Consider the following 6000-nt stretch of genomic DNA (forward strand, 5'->3'; position numbering starts at 1 on the left):
AAGACCACTACTATAACTGATTTTATTAAACTAATAACAATATGATCTCAAAACCATCCTACTGAGAACAAAATATTTTAAAAGGAAAGAACAAAAAAAATTTTTCTCTATTTTCCTGCCTCCCTATCTCACTCTCAATGATTTGTATGTGTTGTTTAAAATTTTGTGTTTATTTTACTTGTAGTTCATGAGTTATCACTTTTCCAGCTATGAGTTTCACATATTTGTAGCATCCTGTTGCTTTTCTTTTTAGAGTAGATCTTTCAATATTCCTTTAAGCATGGGTCTAGTGTTGCTAGACTCTTGTAGATATTTTTGTCTGTGAAATTCTTTATGTCTCCTTCTACCATAAAGGATAGCCTAGCTGGTTAAAGTATCCTAATTTATACCATTTTTTCATTCAGGACTTTGAATATATCTTTCCACTCCCTTCTGGCCTTTAGTATTTGTGTTGTGAAATCAGCTGTGAACCTTATTGTAATTCCCTTGTAACTCACTCTTTGCTAATCTCTTGCTGCCTTTAGGATCATTTCTTTATCCTTGACTCTGGCCGTCTTAATTATATGTCTAGGTGTGGGTTTATTTGAGTTCTTCCTGTTTGGGACACTCTGAGCTTCCTGTACTTGGATATCTGATTCCTTCTTTAAGTTTGGGAAGTTCTCAGTTATGATTTCTACAAAAACCTTTGCAATCGCCTTTGATCATTCCTCCCCTTCTGGGAATTCTATCCTGCAAAGTTTGGCATGCTTTCTGTTATCTCATATGTCTCTTATGCTTTTTCTTTTGTCTCTCATTGTTTCTCTTGTAACTCTTCTGATTGGGTGCTTTCCATTGTCCTGTCTTCTAGATCACTAATTCGTTCCTCTGCATTAGGTAGCCAGCTTTGTGACACCTTTAGATCATTTCTCATCTCAGTCAACGGTTTTACCTATTCTACTAGGATCTTCTTTACAGCTTCCATTTCATTTTTAACATATTTTATATCTCTAAACACTATCTTTTATTTCCTTCAGTAACTTGATCAATCCTCTTTTGAAATCTTGACCTAGTAGGCTATCAATATCTATTTCTCTGATCGTTCTTTCAGGGGATTTCTCATGTTCCTTTTATTGGGAATTGTTTCTCTGCTTCTCCTTTTTGTTCCTACCTCTCTGGGACTGTGATTTATGGAGTATCAGTTACCTACTGTGGTACTAAATGAGTTTATCTACCTAATGCCTAATTATTAATACAACTAAAAAAGAGAAAAAAGAGTGAGGGAGACAAAGAATTTTAAAGAAGGGGAACTAAATGTTTGAAGACAGTGTATAATGCATAATAGAGCAAGTTGAAGCAGAGTTTAGAAAAATAATAATAATAAAAATGTTTTTAAAAATTTAAATGGGATTTAAATGGGGGTATATATAATTGCCTAAGAAGTAAAAATTAAGAGAGTAATAGAAAATGGAAAAGGTAAAATCAGATTAAAACTATGGGGTGGTCAGTGTCCTCCTGGAGACTGTGTAATTTTAAAGTGAAGTCTTTCTGTATTCATCCTGTTTTGGAAGCTCAGCTTGCTTTTTCCAGAGGCCCTCCATTGGAGCCCTTATCTGTGCTGCTCCCAGGGCCTGTTGGCAAGCAGATCACTCCTTCTACCAACACTTGTTCCAGTGAAGCTCTCTTTACTAAGTACTGGCTTGTCACTGACCTGACTAATGCCTCAGTCAGATGTTTCAGAATGACAAGGCAGGATTGGGCATCAGACCATCTCCCAGCCACATGGTCAAGGGCTGCGTTCCATTCCAAAACGTGGGGCGACCAGCCCCCTGAGGGTGCCGGTCTCTCTACTGCAATGTGCCCTGTCACTGGTCTGGGCCAAAACCCATCTCCTTGTTTGTCTTGGTGGAGCAAGTTCTCTGAGGAAATAGGATGGAATGATCTTATCTGCCTCAGGCGGTAGACAAGTCCCCATCTGGCACTTGAGTCTAAGTCCTTAGGAGTGAATGCAGGTTTTGCTCTCACTGCTGCCTGGGTGCAAAACACCAGAGGGCATGGTGGCTGTGTCTAAGCCCAAGCTCTCTTGTCCTAGAAACTTTTGTGGATTTTCAGAGATGGGGAATGCACCTTTCCCCTCCCAGGGCACGTCTGCTCTGTTGCTAAACAGAGGGCCCAAGATGTTCTGCCCTGTGCACCCACAGGAATGACACACAGTCCCCTCCATTCCCCCAGGGTGCCCCAGTACAGCCATTCCCATTTTCCACCCAGCTCGGGCAGTATGACCCTGCCACCAGCTGCCTGGATTCATATTGGGGTTGGTGTCACAAGGATTCTCTGTGCCTGTTTAACTTAGTACTGTCAGTCAACTTATACTCTGTAGAGGTCTAATCCTTGGAGGCTCCCCCTCCATCCTGCCGACCTATCAGTTGGAGAGGGGAGACCCAGTGAATGAGTGCCAGTCCTTCTTTGCTGCTCCCTCACGGTGGGATTTGTCCCAATCTCTTTTGCTTTTTCTTCTTTCTTTCTTCATTTTCTCCTACCAGATTTTTTGCATCTTTATCTTTTGAAGAGGACAATGTTGTATCAGAGTCTTGCAGGTTCTCTGGTTAGCTGAGTGGGTCTCTGGATATGAGTCTTGGTGCATTTGTGGGAAAGGGTGAGCTACGAGGATCCTTCGGCTCCACCATCTTGCATTCCCCCACAAAATGTCTCACTTTATGGTGGAAGATAAAAACAACCAGTAAAAAGGTGGAAAAGATATTCCATGGAAATGACAAGAAAGTGCAGATTGCAATGCTCAACTCATACAAAATACGTTTTAAAATAAGGGCCACAATGAAAGATATATATGAGATTATATAAATAAGAAGAGATCAATATAAAAATAGAGCTTTACACTCATTGAATTATATATGGACCCAACAATGTAGATCTTAAGTATAAAAAGAAATATTAGTAGACATGAAGGAATTAATTCATTATAAAATAATAATAGTAGATGAGTTTAACACCTCACTAGTCTGATGGCCATATCATCCAGAAAGAATATCTGTAAGGAAACAGAGGTCTTAATGGCAAATTATATAGTTTGAACCTGAGATATTGTACACTGCATCAGAAAAGGGGAACACATAAATTTCTCAAGTGTGCACAGGATGTTATCTTAGGAATTAACCACATATTATGTCACAAAATGAGCAATAAATATAAGTATACAAAATAATTAGAAAGATATTCTGTGCTTATGGATTGTATACAATGTGAGGAGCTATTCTAATCTATCTTTTACATGTTCAATCACCCCAGCACTACTTATTGAGGAGAATGTTTTTTCTTTTATACACTTTCCTTATGCACTTGTTTCGTTTTTAATGGGTTAATTGATTAGACGTGTGAGGGATTATATCTGGTTGCTCTACTCTCTTCTATTGATTGGCGTCTGTTTTTGAGCCAGTATCATGTTGTTTAAATTACTAAAGTTTGTAGGGCTGTTTGACATCATAGAAATTTACACCATTAGATTTAATACACTTTTTTCAAGATCATTTTCGCAACTCATGATCTTTGTGAATACATATAAATTTTGAAATTATCTGTTCTATTAAATGGAAAATCTCATGGGTGTTTTGACATGAATCACACGAAATGTAGATTGCTTTGGGTAGTATGGTTGTTTCAACCACATTGTTTCACATCATTAACATAAGAGATCTTTTCATTTCTTTGGATCAGTTTTAATTTCCTTCATCGATGTTTTCTATTTTTTAATGTAAAAGTTTTCTCCTTATTTGTTAACTTCATTTCTAGGTATTCTTTACATATATATATATATATATATATATATATATATATATATATATATATAATTATATATATTTTATTTTAAACATGTTTCCTACACAAATACAAGTGGCAGAAGGCAGTGGCAATACATATTCAAAGTCGAGAATGAAAGAAAGCTGTAATCTAAGACAATTTATCAAGCAAGGCTATCCTTTAGAATAGAAGGAGAGATAAATAACTTACACAAAAGCAAATACTAAAAGAATTTTGCAGCAGAAAAAGAAATAATGAAAGGTTTACCCTAAAAAAAAAAAAGAAGCAGGATACTACAGAAGGGAGAAAGGCATAATTAGAAAGGCAATAGCTGCAAAGACTTACAACAGATTAAACATGATGTTATAAAACAGGACATGAAAATTTTTAAGGTTCAGAAAGTGAAACAGGACAATACAGAGTATTTTCTTCTTGTTTCTGTTCTCTGTAGAATGGGATAGAGTTTGTATTCCTATCAGTAAAATAAACAAATATAGTAACAGGTCAATATACATGCAAAACATGGTAACCATAAGTCAACAGCTTACAATGAAGTCACAAAGCCAAAAGAAACCAAGATAATAAAAGAAAACTTATCAAGCCACAAAAAGAAAATGAACAAAAATGAAATACCAAATCAACTGGAAAAAGAAGTTCAAAATGGAAATAAACACCAGTCTCCGAAAAATTGTTACAAATGTTAATACACTAAGTGGTTCGATCAAAAGATATATATTGTCAGGTGGGATAATATAACAAGACCCTACATTATGAAGCATACAAGAGACCCAATTTAGAAAGAGGAACACACATCAATTGAAATTCAGAAGATGGAAAAATATATTCCATGCAAATGGACATGACAAGAAAGCAGGACTAGCAGTACTGACTTAACACAAAATAGACTTTAAACCGAAGGCCAGAGAGAAAGATAAACAGGGACATGATATAATGATTAAAGAAGCAATACAAAATGAAGGTATTATACTCATTAAGATATATGCACTCAATATAGGAGCACCTTAATACATAAAGCAAATATTAATAGATAAAAATGGAGAAATCGATGGGAACACACTCACAGAAGTAGACTATGACTCCGCATTACCATTATTAGACTGGGCTTTCAGAAAGAAAGTTAACAAGGGATCAAAGATACTAAATTTTACGAAAAAATAATTGATGTTGGTTGATATTTTCAAAACAGTACTTCTCACCAAAACAGAATATAAATTCTTTTCTAGTGCACATTTAACATTTTCTAGGAAAGATTATGTACTCAGTCACAGAAGCCTCAACAATTTTAAGAAGATAAAAATAATTTCAAGCATCTCTTCTGAGTATAATACCATGAAACTAGAAATCAATCACAGAAAAACAGGGAGAAAAAATGACAGTGTGTAGATTAAACAACATGGTACTAAAATAAGGGGGGAGGTGAAGAAGTAAAAGAAGAAATTAAAAAAATCTTGAGAAATATGACAAAACACTACTCAAAGTCTATGGAATACAGTTAAAGCAGGCTTAAGAGGGAAGTTCAGAGTGACAAGTCCCTCCTCAAAGTAGAAGAGAAATTTTAAATAAATAATCTAACGTTCTATGTAAACTAATCATGAAAAGAAGAGCAAACAAAACCAAAAGTCAGCAGAAAGAGGGAAATAAGAAAGATCAAGGGAGAAAGAATTGAAATACAAATAAAAAATAGAAAAAATCATTCAAACTCTTTTTTGAAATTGTAAACAAAATTGACAAAACTCTGGACAGGCACACCAACAAGAAAAGAGAAAGAACACAAGTAACATAAGAAATGAAAATGGAAAAACTACAAAGAGTACAATAAATTTGCATAATATCATAAGGGAATACCATGAAAAACTGCATGAAAACAAACTGAATAACCAAGAAGACATGGAGAAGTTTCTGGGAACATTAGCCAACCATTATTGCATCGAGAAGAAATTGACCATTTGAACAGACAGATCACCAGAAATGGAATAGCATTATCAATAAAAAAAAAAATCTGTGAAAACAAAATTCAGACCCAAATAACTTCACTGTGGAATTTGACCAAACATACAAAGAAAAATCCATACCAGTCTTCCTCAAACTCTTCCAAAAGATTGATACGGAGAGAGTACTCCCAAACTCACACCACAAGGCCAACATCAACCTGGTATGAAAACCAGACAAAGACACTTCCCCAAGAGA

This window comes from Vicugna pacos, unplaced genomic scaffold (genome assembly GCF_048564905.1).
Source record: "Vicugna pacos unplaced genomic scaffold, VicPac4 scaffold_20, whole genome shotgun sequence".
NCBI lineage: Eukaryota > Metazoa > Chordata > Mammalia > Artiodactyla > Camelidae > Vicugna > Vicugna pacos.